At 38.6% G+C, this 13975-nt stretch overlaps 1 protein-coding gene across 1 annotated transcript in view; it reads left to right on the top strand.

The window, feature by feature from the left end:
- Positions 1-1579: 1579 nt before the first annotated feature.
- nckap5l (NCK-associated protein 5-like) overlaps positions 1580-13975 on the top strand; it is a 753060-nt gene continuing 740664 nt past the window's right edge. Inside the window, exon 1 of the mRNA XM_072579642.1 lies at positions 1580-1594. The gene's annotated coding sequence lies outside the window, so the exon portion shown is untranslated. The remainder of the gene's footprint in view (positions 1595-13975) is intronic.

Below are 13975 nucleotides of genomic sequence, written 5' to 3'. Positions count from 1 at the left end.
TTTCATCTTGGGAAAAAGGGGATGTTATGTTATGTCTCATTGTCAGCATGTTAGTTTTCCATCAAGAGGTATTCTTGTGATACCTTCACTGTATCACAGCATACAATCTGAGAGTAGAAATACCTCACACTCTTTTTTTACCTCAGATCTTTTGTGTGATAATCGACTGGAAGCATGCTCTTCTGTTGTAACATAATAGGTTAAAGTCTCGACATCTATGTGTCTGAGGAATGTAATATTTGTATGTCGTATTTTGTAATTATATAAGTATTGTTAGATTCTTTAACATCAGAACACCGGCACCCAGCTTCTTATGTTACAGGAGACAACATATGCATTGCTGCCTCAGGTCAAAACACTCTGCTGGAGTATCTCAATGGTTAGCACTGCTGCCTTACAACACCAGGGATCCAGGTTTGATTCCAACCTTGGGCAACTGTTTATGTGCCATTTGCATATTGTCCCTATGTCTGTGTGGGTTTCTTCTGGTACCTCCCAGAGTCGAAAGATGTTCAGATAAGGTGAATTGGCCATGCTAAATTGTAGTGTCCAGGGTGGTGCAGGCTAGGTGGACCAGCTAATGGTAAATGTGGGCTGACAGGGATAGGGAGGGGGCTGAGTCTGGATGGATTGCTCTTCAGAGAGTCAGTATGGACTTGATGGGCCAAATGGCCTCTTTCAGCATTGTAGCCATCCTATGATTCTGATTGACATTGGAGCACAGACAGTCTATATTTGACAGCAATGTTGAGAGGGTGCTAAGAAAATGGGCAGGCAATTTTATGTAGGAAGAGGGATTCAGGGAGGATATTACCATTAGAGCCCTTAATCCATGAACTGCCATGTCTAGTTAAGTTTTACAGCACTTTGAATTTCAAATAGCATGTTCCTTAAAATTAGTTATGTTCTTTTTAGGATGCTCATGTAATGTTGAAAATATATTGTTGCTTCATTGAAACATCACAATGGTCAGGACAGTTCTGCAATGTTCACAAAGCATCCTTTAGCTCACTGAGTTAATCAAGATGCTTCAGGGGCTAGCTTTAGCTGCCACAGGCGTGCTTCAAATATAAATTACTGCAAATGAAAAAGTACATTCCTGCCCAATTAGAGTCCACACTTAAACATAGTTAGTGTTATCTATGGGTAATCAGATTGTGCAAGAGATTAAATTAGAGGATTAGAAAAATAATTTTCAGTTAGAGCAGGAAAATACTGGGCTCTTCACATAATGTTGTCTGTGTCTTCATGTTAATACAAACATAGTGCATTCCTATTTAATTTTGAGAGGCCTGAGTGTAATGCTATATCACAGAAACAAAGGACGAATGTATTTGTTGGGGGTGTCAACTTTCCATACTTGCCTTTCTAAATCCTGGAAATTTGGCAGCTTGCCTGATGTGGTGGTGCATACAAATATTGACAGAACACTGTGGCATTTGTTATACCCCATTTAGAAAGCAAATTATTAAAGGTCTGCAAGAAGAACTTGAGTACTGTGGCTTTTTCAGTGCTGGCATGACAATTCACATAAAACTTATAGAAATCAGTTTCCCTTTACTAAATTAAGCTTCTCATTCATCAGTGGATTTAGGTAAGTGTGTGCTATTTTATATTTGTTTAAATCCTATGCTATCATATTTATTTGTTGTTCTTCAGTGCTGTTGTGATGAATTGGTAGCTGTTATAGTGACACTAATTAGTGGTTATCAGCCCAATTAAATTTGCAGTGTAAAAAATAAATTCAAATATGACATTCAAAATTGCTGAATGCAATTTCACCTTCGGGCATTGTAATTAACAATTACTGATTTGTGTGGTTTTAGCAACTCAGTTAAAAAAAAGATATGAAACAAAGAACAGATTCCATATAACCAATATAATGATTCATATTCTTGATCCAAGTTTTTTTGATTATGGATTATGCTCTGGCCAATAAATCAACAAATTTGAACAGACTTTTCATATATTTATACAACTGAAAAGTTACTCAAGATGTCTCTTCTCTTCATCATACTCTAATATTGCTCACATGTCCAAATTGCGTCTAAGTGGTCCAAGATGATGCAGGGCAGAAGGTAGCCCATGCTATTGTACATCAGATTATATTAATGCTCGCTCTTTTCCTTCTTGCATCAAATAAATCCTGCTTGACTTTCCGCAGTTATTTTGATCAGCAAATTGCAGTTGTGAAATATTATAGCCACAAGTTTTGATTACCAACTCTGTGTTAGATAAGGAAGTGTGTATTTGTACTTTATAGAGTTTTGCAATTGTTAAGAATTAAATCACTTTCCACAGCATATTTCAAAATGTAAATGAGTGAACAGGCTGTACAAGGAAGCCAGGCAATAGTAATTGATGTGGAAATTAGTAAAGATAAAGGGCCATTGTTTTGAGCACAAATTAAATTGTGCTGTGTTGGAGTAGTAACATACTCAGAGAACTCAGATGACGTGTGAGCAAATGTGCGTTGGCAATCTGTGTAAATGTCTTATTAATTGAACCCTGGATTACAAGTGATGAACTTTAGAAGGCCACGTGATGTTTAAGGAACTCTAGTATTTGCTGCAGAAACTTGTTCTGGCAAAGAATTCTGTAATTAAAGTAGAATTCATGCTCCCCATTTTCAAGATCACATTTCAAAAGTCTAGAAAAGACAAACTTATTTTATTCAAAATCCTTTGCCTTATCAAGCTCTCTTTAAAAAAAACCAACAGGCGAAACTGATCTTCAGCAGCAGTTGAAAAGGGTGATTGTAAATCAGCAGTCCATCATGCAAGTTGCTCAGTAAGGACCCTCTTATGGCACAGTGATAGTGTCCCTACTCCTGGCCTGGGAGGCCCAGATTAAAGTCTCAAGTGCTCCAGAGATGTGTAATAATACTCCTGAACAAACTGATTAGAAAAATAGGTTAAACAAAAAAAGTGTTCCTTAGTGGAACAGAGAAGAAGAATGCTATTAAATTGGAGAGAGTGCAGAAAAGATTTACAAGGATGTTTCTGGGACTGGAGAGTTTAAGTTACAGCGAGAGTCTGGTAAACTGGCACTTTTATCACTGGAATGTAGGAGGTTGAGGGGTGACTAGAAGGCATAATTTTAAGGTGAGAGGACAAAGATTTAAAAGGGAGCTTTGTATATGGAATGAATTGCCAGAGAAAGTTGTAAATGCAGGTACATTTATAACATTTAAAAAACATGTGGATAGTTTGTAATGAACTTACAGACGAAGTGGTGGATGCAAGTACAGTTACGATATTTAAAATACATTTGGATATAGCATGAATAAGAAATGTTTGGACAGATATGGACCCAATGTAGGCAGCTGGGACAAGTTTAGTTTGGAATTATGGTTGACATAGACTGGTTGGACCAAATGGTCTGTTTTCATGCTGTATGACTCTATAACTCTAAACGATACACCAAAATATGTATCTCAAGTCAGTGTAAAAATATTACCCCTTATATCTTTTTAAAACCTTTCTCCTCTTGACTTAAAGATATGCCTCGTAGTGAAAAGACACCTGCTACTTACCTTATCTATACCCGTTTTATAGTTTTATAGACCTCTAGAGAGATTGAAGGATGAACCTCCTACGCTCCACTGAAAGAAGTCCCAGCCTATCCAACCTCTCCTTATAACCCAAACTCTCTATTCCCAGCAACATCTGGGTAAATCTCTTCTGAACCCTCTCCAGCTTAATAATATCCTTCCTATAACACAGCAGGCAGAACTGGACACAGTACCCTGAAGAGGCCTCACCGATGTCATGTACAACCACAACATAATGTCCTAGCTTATATTCTCAAAGGTCTGAGCAAAGATAGCAAGTGTGCTAAATGCCTTCTTAACCACCCTGTCTACATGTGATGCAAACTTCAAAGAACTATGTACATGAACTCCTAGGTCTCTGTTGTACAGTGTTACCCAAGGCCTTACTTTGAATGAATAAATCCTGCTCTTACTTATATTAGCAAAATGCAAAACCCCGTATTTATCCAAATTAAACTCCATCTGCCATTTCTCAGCCCATTGACCTAATTAATCATGATCTCTTTGTAATCTTAGATAACCTTCTTCATTATCCACTGCACCAACAATCTTAGTGTCATGTGTAAACTTAATAACCATGTCTTCTATATTCTCATCTAAATCACTTATACAAATGACAAATTATTGGGGATGAGGTTTTGTTTCAGTTAATCAATTCATCAGCTTAAATGCAAAATCAGCAGAATAATCAACGAAAGCCTGAATTTCTTTGCAGAATATGCTACATGTCATGATACTAGAAATCAATTTTATTCAGTGGTCTGTCGAAAAGGTTAGGCAGAAGTGGGTACTGCAGATGCTGGACATTAGAGTCAAGATTAGAGTGGTGCTGGAAAAACACAGCATATTACGCAGCATCTGAGGAGCAGGAAAATTGACATTTTGGGCAAAAGCCCTTCATCAGGAATGGACTTTTGCCTGAAACGTTGATTTTCCTGCTCCTCGGATGCTGCCTGACCTTCTGTGCTTTTCCAGCACCACTCCAATCTGTGCAAAAAAGGTTAGTTACACTGAATCAATATTGAAACATGAGTAAGATATTTTATGCTGTCCTGGGCATTTCAGTCATGATTTTGAGAGTGAAGAAGGGGTTAAGGTGATGTTAGATGTTGATGAATTGTAAAATAATTACAAATTGCTGACAGAGCAGCTGTTTGTGCAGCAGATTGGTGCAATAACACGTAGCAAGCTGTAAGCTTGTCTCTATAATTCCCCGACCAGTCATTTTCTCAGTTCAGCTGGTAGGTTGGCAGGCTGAAAAGCAGAAATGAACCATTGTCTCACATGGAGAGATGACAGGAATTAATCTTCCCAAATGCCTCGAGGTGGTTAGTCAGACAGCGATATTGGTACAGGCCTTGACCCCTCAGCTGGGGAATGTTGTTCAGTGAAGTCTGGGGATTTAAACAAGTGAAATTTTAAGATAAAATATCTAAACACTAATTTTAATTCCTGAAAACTGTTTCAATTCTATTTTGGAAGATCTGCCAGTTGACCTAGTGTTGTGTCATTTATTTTTTTCCAACGAGATGTTTATGGAGACTGATATTATGCATCTTCACTTTAGCATTTCAAAGTCACATCAATAGAATTAGACATCATTACTTGACAGAATTTTTAAAATTCCCTTGTCATTTCTCTCACTGTTAAAGGAGATGTGCTTGCCTTTAAGAATGGGGTATTTGATCAAGTCAAAATTTTAATTCATGTTAACAGCATGCTAAAAATGTGCCAGTACCAAGAATTCTAGAATGAATACAACTTGCAGGTGACCCATTAAATGTCTTGAGTAAATAGGCTAGATTTTATAAAAGGTGTGTGGAGGGATTAATAACAATCTGTTTTGGTTCATTGTCATTATCCCTTTGAAGCTGACAGCAATTCAGGATACTGGTCTTGCATGAATCAACATGGCAGTCCTGAATTTGCACTCTGTCCTTCTGAGCTCTGATACAGACTGAGCCATGGTTGTTTTTTCTAGCCATACATCATTAAAATCAGTGAGAATGCCAACTTTTCAACTCCAACATAAACCCATAAGAATTTACACCTTGTTCAGTCTGGTGTTTCAGGGTTTTAAACAATGGTGTGATTAATAACATTCAATGAACATAACTGAACACAGCTTAAAGGAGGCAAGAAGCTGAAGCATTTCATGTTGCTTTCTTCACAACTCGGACACAAGAAGCAGATTTGAGAAAAGGGACACCAATGTATGCAATATGCAAAGACAGCGCTGATTGGTTGAGACATCACTGACATGGAGATGTAGTGAGAATAGTTAACTGTCAATCTTCCTTTTCAGATTAGGCAGGCATTGTCTGATTGGCAGGATGTTGCCGTGGCAATGCAGCAAAGATTGGCAGTCTCCATTATCCTTCTTTTTCCATGAAAGGGGTGCAAAGTACATGCTAATACCTTTATCATGGAATTAAAGGGGCCCTGGACACTGTCCAAATGTTCTGGTTCTCTCAATGTATAATCAATTGTGTCTCTTTGAAGTTTGTAGTTTCCTGTTTGGAGCCTGTCAAAAAACCTTTAATGTGATTGGCTGTTTGGACAACTTGGTGTCCTCACTGCAGCTCAGTGTTGGTATTGCTCAGCTGTAGCATGATGAGATGTGTGAAAATAATCACTCAGAAAGAGTTCATTCATAGCCAGAGGTTTGTGCCCAACCTTTGCAACAGACCCAAAATCCAGCACTAAGTGATTTTACAACCACAAATATGGAACATTTTGGAAAGAGCAAACAGTGTCTCGCAACAATGTTAGAGATTGCTCTAACCCATTACAGGACATTTGAGTGAAACTAAAAGGATGTTAAATTAAGCATTTTTCAGGGATTTCTGTAATGTTTTGGGGAAGTTGTAGTCAACCAGTGGGAGAAGGCCTGCAGAAATTCATAGAATCTTAGAATCCCTACAGTATGGAAGTAGGCCATTCAGCCCATCAGGTCCACACCGACACATTGAAGAGCATCTTGCCCAGATCCACACCCTATCCTATCCCTGTTACCTTGCATTTCCCATGGCTAATCCACCTCGCCTCTACAACCCTGGACACGATAAGCAATTTAGCATGGCCAATTCACCTAACTTGCTAATGCTTGAACATTAGTGAAAATACAATAACTGAATAGCATTGCCAATCAAATCCGTTTTCATTGCTTTTCATTAACTTCTTTATTCATTTTTGAATCTTTGCTGCACGCTGCATTGCAGAAGGCAATGCAGAAACAACATTTTTGGAATAAACAGCTGGCTTAAACCTAAATCTTTTGTTTACATTTGAAAACTTAATCTGTCAATAGCAACTGGACACTGGAACAAATTACTTTGAGGCTTACAGTGAAAATAGTATACCATTTAGTAATATTACTTCTCTACAATGAGAAAGCTCAAGCTGAAAGCATTTTATTTTCCCTCTCTCAGAGCATTGTGAATCTTTGGAATTTTTTTCCCCAGAGAAGAGTGGGAGCCATTCAATACTTTTACCATAGAGTTAGAGAAATTCTTGACTAACAAGGGAGTCAAATGTTATCAACTCCATGGAAACATGGAGTTGAGGCTCAATTCCAGCCAGCCCATTATCTATACTGAATGATGTATCTGGTTTGAGAGTCTGAATGACCCTGTTTCTAATTCATAGAACATAGAACATTACAGCACAGTACAGGCTCTTTGGCCCTCGATATTGCGCTGACCTGTCATACCAATCTGAAGCCCATCTAACCTACACTATTCCATGTACGTCCATATGCTTGTCCAATGACGACTTAAATGTACTTAAAGTTGGCGAATCTACCACTGTTGCAGGCAAAGCTTTCCATACCCTTACTACTCTCTGAGTAAGAAACTACCTCTGACATCTTTCCTATATCAATCACCCTCAATTTAAAGCAATGCCCCCTCATGTTTGCTGTCCCCATACTTGGAAAAAGGCTCTCCTTGTCCACCCTATCTAACCCTCTGATTATCTTATATGTCTCTATTAAGTCACCTCTCAACCTTCTTCTCTCCAACAAAAACAGCCTCAAGTCCCTCAGCCTTTCCTCGGAAGACCTTCCCTCCATACCAGGCAATATCCTAGTAAATCTCCTCTGCATCCTTTCCAAAGCTTCCACATTCTTCTTATAATGTGGTGACCAGAACTGTACACAATACTCCAAGTGCGGCCGCTCCAGAGTTTTATACAGCTGTAGCATGACCTCATGGTTCCGGAACTTGATCCCTCTATTAATAAAAGCTAAAACACTGTATACCTTCTTAACAATCCTGTCAACCTGGGTGGCAACTTTCAAGGATCTGTGTACCTGGACACCAAAATCTCTCTGCTCATCTACACTACCAAGAATTTTATCATTAGCCCAGTACTTTGCATTCTGGTTACTCCGACCGAAGTGAATCACCTCACACTTGTCCGCATTAAACTCCATTTGCCACCTCTCAGCCCAGCTCTGCAGCTTATCTATGTCTCTCTGTAACCTACAACATTTTTCGTCACTATCCACAACTCCACCGACCTTAGTGTCATCTGCAAATTTACTAATCCACCCTTCTACACTGTCATCCAGATCGTTTATAAAAATGACAAACAGCAGTGGACCCAACACCGACCCTTGTGGTACACCACTAGTAACTGGACTCCAGGATGAACATTTCCCATCAACCACCACCCTCTGTCTTCTTTCAGCAAGCCAATTACTGATCCAAACTGCTATATCTCCCACAATCCCATTCTTCCCCATTTTGTATAATAGCCTACTGTGGGGAACCTTATCGAACGCCTTGCTGAAATCAATATACACCACATCAACCGGTTTACTCTCATCTACCTGTGTGGTCACCTTCTCAAGGAACTCAAAAATGTTTGTGAGGCACGACCTATCCTTCACAAAACCGTGCTGACTATCCCTCATCAAATTATTCTTTTCTAGATGATTATAAATCCTATCTCTTATAACCTTTTCCAACACTTTATCAACAACTGAAGTAAGGCTCACTAGTCTATAATTATCTCGGTTGTCTCTACACCCCTTCTTGAATAGGGGAACCACATTTGCTCTCCTCCAGTCTTCTGGCACTATTCCTGTAGACAATGACAATTTAACAATCAATGCCAAAAGCTCAGCAATCTTTTTCCTGGCTTCCCAGAGGATCCTAGGATAAAACTCAGCCAGACCGGGGACTTATCTATTATCACACTCTGCAGGATTTCTAATACCTCTTCCTTGTGAACCTCAATTACATCTCGGCTAGTAGTCTGTATCTCAGTATTCTCCTCGACAACATTGTCCTTTTCTAGAGTGAATACTGTTGAAAAATATTCATTTAGTGCTTCCCCTATCTCCTCTGACTCCACACACAACTTCCCACTACTATCCTTGATTGGCCCTAATCTTACTCTTGTCATTCTTTTATTCCTTAAATACCTATAGAAAGCCTTAGGGTTTACCCTGATCCTATCCCCCAACAACTTCTCATGTCTCCTCCTGGCTCTTCTGAGCTCTCGCTTTAGGTCTTTCAAGGCTACCTTGTAACCCTCAAGTGCCCTAACTGAGCCTTCACATCTCATCCTCACATAAGCCTTCTTCTTCCTCTTGACCAGAGATTCCACTTCCTTTGTAAACCACGGCTCCCGTGCTCTACAGCTTCCTCCCTGCCTGACAGTTACATACTTATCCAGGATACACAGGAGCTTTTCCTTGAATAAGCTCCACGTTTCAAATGTGCCCATCCCCTGCAATTTCCTTCCCCATCCTATGCTTCCTAAATCTTACCTAATCACATCTTAATTGCTTTTCCCCCAGCTGTAACTCTTGGCCAGTGGTATACACCTATTCCTTTCTATCACTAAAGTAAACATAACATATACTCATATGTTCACATATAGAGAGTAAATGACAGATTATTTAGATTTGTTGAACAAGCCCATTTATGAAATAGGTTATTACCCATTTTACCCCAAAACACTTGATTAGTTTTTATATCTGAGGAAAGGTCACTGGACCCAAAACATTAATTCTGATTTCTTTTCATAGGTACTGCCAGACCTGCTGGGCTTTTCCAGAAATTTCTGTTTCAGTTTCTGATTTACAGCATCCACAGTTCTTTCAGTTTTTGCTTAGTTTTCTATTTTATTTGGGGTGAATTTCCTTATATTTTCCCACATTCTATCCTTAGAAATTCACTCCATTGCTTTTGTAGTAGTGAAATGCATTGGAAAGGAAGTTAACTCAAATTGGAACCCAAGACAAGTGAAATGAAACATCAATGTTATAGTTTAATTGTGTTAAAGGATGAGACTTTGTGAAAGTAATGAAAGGTTTTTATTTTCACTATATTAAGTACTGTAATCTACCCAGCTTCCAATTTTCAGTGTTGAGGCTATTTAAAATGAGAAAATAGAAAAAAAACCCTACTGGTTTAGTATAGTGCCAACACCATTTTAATTCTGTTGGGAACTGGTTCATTTAATTCCATTTTCCTATGGTTTTATTTATTTTATTCATGTGCTCTCCCTTGAAATGCCCTTAAATGTAATTGTAATTGTAATTTTCACACACCAAAGACTGACATATCTACCAAAATTCTCCTTAGCATACTTTATGTATTGATGGTCTATTGATTAATTTTATGAATCCTGTACACATTACAAACTAATATGTTCTGCAAACAATGTGGAGTTGGTCAACATTACTTCTCTGACTGGGTGTGTGTTGGTATCAAGTCGACAGTCGTACACTGAATGCTGCTGATCGCATGTTCAATTTTTGACCAATTGTAATATTAGTGAAGAAATGATGTGCAGGATTTATTACCATTCCCCAAGGCAAACAATTAATGCTAACTTTAAGGTCTCATTCTGTAGCCCCTGGTATTCAACCAGTGGCAGGCAAAGTTCCCACACAGGAAGCCCAAGAAACAAGCTCTCTTAGGATTTGTCATGGCTTATGTTGAGAACCCTTGCTCAAAGATACTCAGTGCCTAATTGAGAGACCTGTTATCACAAAGGGGGAGGCCCACTGAAAACCATATCACTGCCCTTGCTTCTGACCGCTCCATTCCCAAACAACAGCCAGCTACCCAGTCGTAACCACTGTCCTGCTGATCCTGGGTCTCTGGATTGCTAGCAGCAATCACATCTCCCCAGTGGTGTTGGCAGTGAGGACATATCAGTCTCTGACTGACTGGCAACTCTGAAGATGGGACTTCTGTCCTGGATTCTGGGCCATTAATGACATTGAATATGGCAGAAATGACATGAAGCTCTGGTCAGTGCTCCAGCCAGAAGGTAAAACCCCTTCAAAACTAGTGCCACTTGCCTGTGTTTGGCCCATGTCCCTCTAAACCATTTCAGTTCATGTATCTGTCCAAATGTCTTTTAAATGTTGTAAATGTACCTGCATCTACCACTCTGGCAGTTCATTCCACATATGAACCACTGTCTGTGTAAAAAGGTTGCATCTTTATGTCCCTTTTAGATCTTCCTCCTCTCACCACAAAAACATAAACCCTAGTTTTGCACTCTCCTACCCTAGGGAAAAGACCTATTCGAGTCACCTTATCCATGCTTCGCATGCTTTTTTAAACTTCCATAAAGTCATCACTCAACCTCCTATTCTCTAGTGAAAAAAATCCCAATTTATCCAACCTCTCCTTATAATTCAAACCCTCCAGCTCTGGCAACATCCTGGTAAATCTTTTCTGAACCCTCTCCAATTTAATAATATTCTTCCTATAGCAGGGTGACCAGAACTGTACACAGTACTCCAAAAGTAGACTCATCAACCTCAACATGACATCCCAACTCCTACAGGATGAAGTGTCTGATGAAAAATTATCTAGGTTCAAAATATTAGTTTGCTCTCTCTCCATGGATGTTTTCAGTACAGATTCCAGCATCAGCAGTAATTTACTCCTGTATTCAATGATCTGAACAATGAAGGTAACGATGCTGACCGTCTTCTGAACCATCTTGTCTACCTGTGATGCAACTTTCAAAGAACAATGTTCCTGAATTTCTCAGTCTCTCTGTTTAACAACAGTACCCAGGGCCCTACTACTAATTGTATGGTAGTAAAAGCCCTGCCCCTGTTCACCTCATCAAAATCCAATATCCAGGATTTATCCTGCATTTAGCCAGGTTAAATTCTATCTGCCACTCCTCAACTCATTGGCCCGATTGATTAAGATCCTTTTGTAATCTTAAAAAACCTTCTTCACTCTTGGCTATACCACCAATTTTGGTGTCATCTACAAATTTATTAACGATACCTCCTAAGTTCTCATCCAAATATATAAATGACAAACAACCGTCATCCAGCGCCGAACCCTGCGGATCTGCAAGGTCGAACAGCAACGTCATATTTTCCACTTAGATAGCCTGCAGCCTCTAGAACTTAACATCAAGTTCAATAACTTTTCAACCTGATCCCATCCTTCCGCATTTTTACCCACCCCACTCCAGACTCTAAAATGATAGAGGTTGCTTTTCGTACAGTTATCCATTCTCACCTACTCCTAGGTATATTACCACATTCTGTGGGGTGTTTTCAGCACAACTTATTAATTTCCACCTACTCTTAGATCTTATTAAATGCACCTTTAAAATATTTTATCCAAAATCCTCTATACAGGAGGAATTTAGGAACACAAGCAGTCCATTCAACTTTTTGAGTGGGTTCCATCAAGTGTATGAATGAACTCGTTTAACCATGTTTCTTCTCCTTTTCTGACAAAAAAAAACTGCCTTGAAAATGCTTTAAAGTGACGTAGCATCCACATCACTTTAAAATTATGATTTGACATCCTGGGATAGTTTGTCTAAATCTATCCTGTATTACTTCTCTTTATAAATTTGAAGCTCTCAGTTAGATCACACTCAATCTTCTAAATTCAAGGGAATACAGAACAATTTCAGAAAGAAACTGCACACATAATTTAATTCATTAATTTCTAGTTTAATTCTGGTGAATCTTTCGTCTACCTTTTCCAAGGCTAAACAAAATTCCTGAAGCTCAGTGGCAAAAACAGAACAAGATTTAAGGGCAGAGCTGTAAATCCAAAACCACCATTTTTCACATTTGATTTCCAACATTCTTGAGATGAAGGCCAGAATTCCATTGGTCCTGTTGTTAAGTTCTTTGTATGACATGTTTTTAAAGCTAATTCTTTGTGCTGTGTTTACATGGACATCAAAATGCTGATGCTCCTCTGCAGCATCTGGACATTTGGCTTGAGGAAAGTATTGTGAATTGCTTGCTTCAAATCCAAAGTGGATGACCTCTGTCCTAAGTCAACACATGCTTCCACATTGTGACAGCAACCATGAAAATGTATTTATTCTCAAACTTGAGTAACAATACATGATCTGCTTCTACATATTCTGGTAAAACTAATTTGTCTCTGTTTATAGCAGCTTCTATGATGAACCACCCACACGACATTTACTTTGAATAAATAAATGCTCATTTCCAACATCCCTGATGAATTACAGCAATCAATGTAATTACATGTATTTTCAATCTTTTGTGTACATATTTACTTGCATATCCCTTGACTCCTGCTTCCCATTCCCTGAGGATAAGAAGCTATTGTTAACAAAGTTTTATGCATAGAAAGCTTTTGTGGTTTTGTTTAAAACCCCTTTCAATATACTTATTATTCAGTTGGGCAGTTGATCCATTTATCCTTGCTTTCAATTCAAACCTTGCCTGGTTTATATGCATTTTAAATGACTAATTACAAATAGTGACTAACATAGACATTCTTAGAGGCTTCATCAAACCATTTGGGAAGTGAAAACAATATTAGAAACTCACATTCCAAAAATGTTGTCTCCTTTGCTCTCCTGAGGGAATGACTAAATGAGGTATAATTTCTTGAGACTGACTTTCCTTTCCAGCACCACAACTTACATGAGCTGGGATAATGTGCGTCCCAATACTATTTTATCAAAGGATGTATCAAACATCAGACTCACCCTTTCCTTACTTTGTTTACAGACGTAAATTTTACTTGAAGCACTTGATAGCCACCAATAATTAAGAGCAGCAATCCTAGACAGTGAAGATGTCACCATTTATACTGTCAATTTCATGCAATAAAATATCCCAATGTGTTTCAGATGGGAGAAATCAAGTTGAGCGATATTGGAAAAACTAACTAACTATAGTCATGAAGATCATCCTGATATTTAAAGACAATGACCAAGATTTATGAAGATTTCTGATTCTAACCATTGATGACCCAAAACTCTGATTGAATGAGATAGTGATAGGGGGAGGGAAATACATGAGAGAGTAATTTCATGCCTGGGACAGAGGGTTGGAGAACTGGAGGAATTTGTAAACAAGAACCAAGGTTTTGAGTCTTGTCAACTTAACCTTCACAAGTCAATAAGCTAGGTCATATAAGGTCA

Source organism: Chiloscyllium punctatum, chromosome 10 (assembly GCF_047496795.1).
Source record: "Chiloscyllium punctatum isolate Juve2018m chromosome 10, sChiPun1.3, whole genome shotgun sequence".
Lineage (NCBI taxonomy): Eukaryota > Metazoa > Chordata > Chondrichthyes > Orectolobiformes > Hemiscylliidae > Chiloscyllium > Chiloscyllium punctatum.
This window is presented reverse-complemented; position numbering and strand designations above follow the sequence as displayed.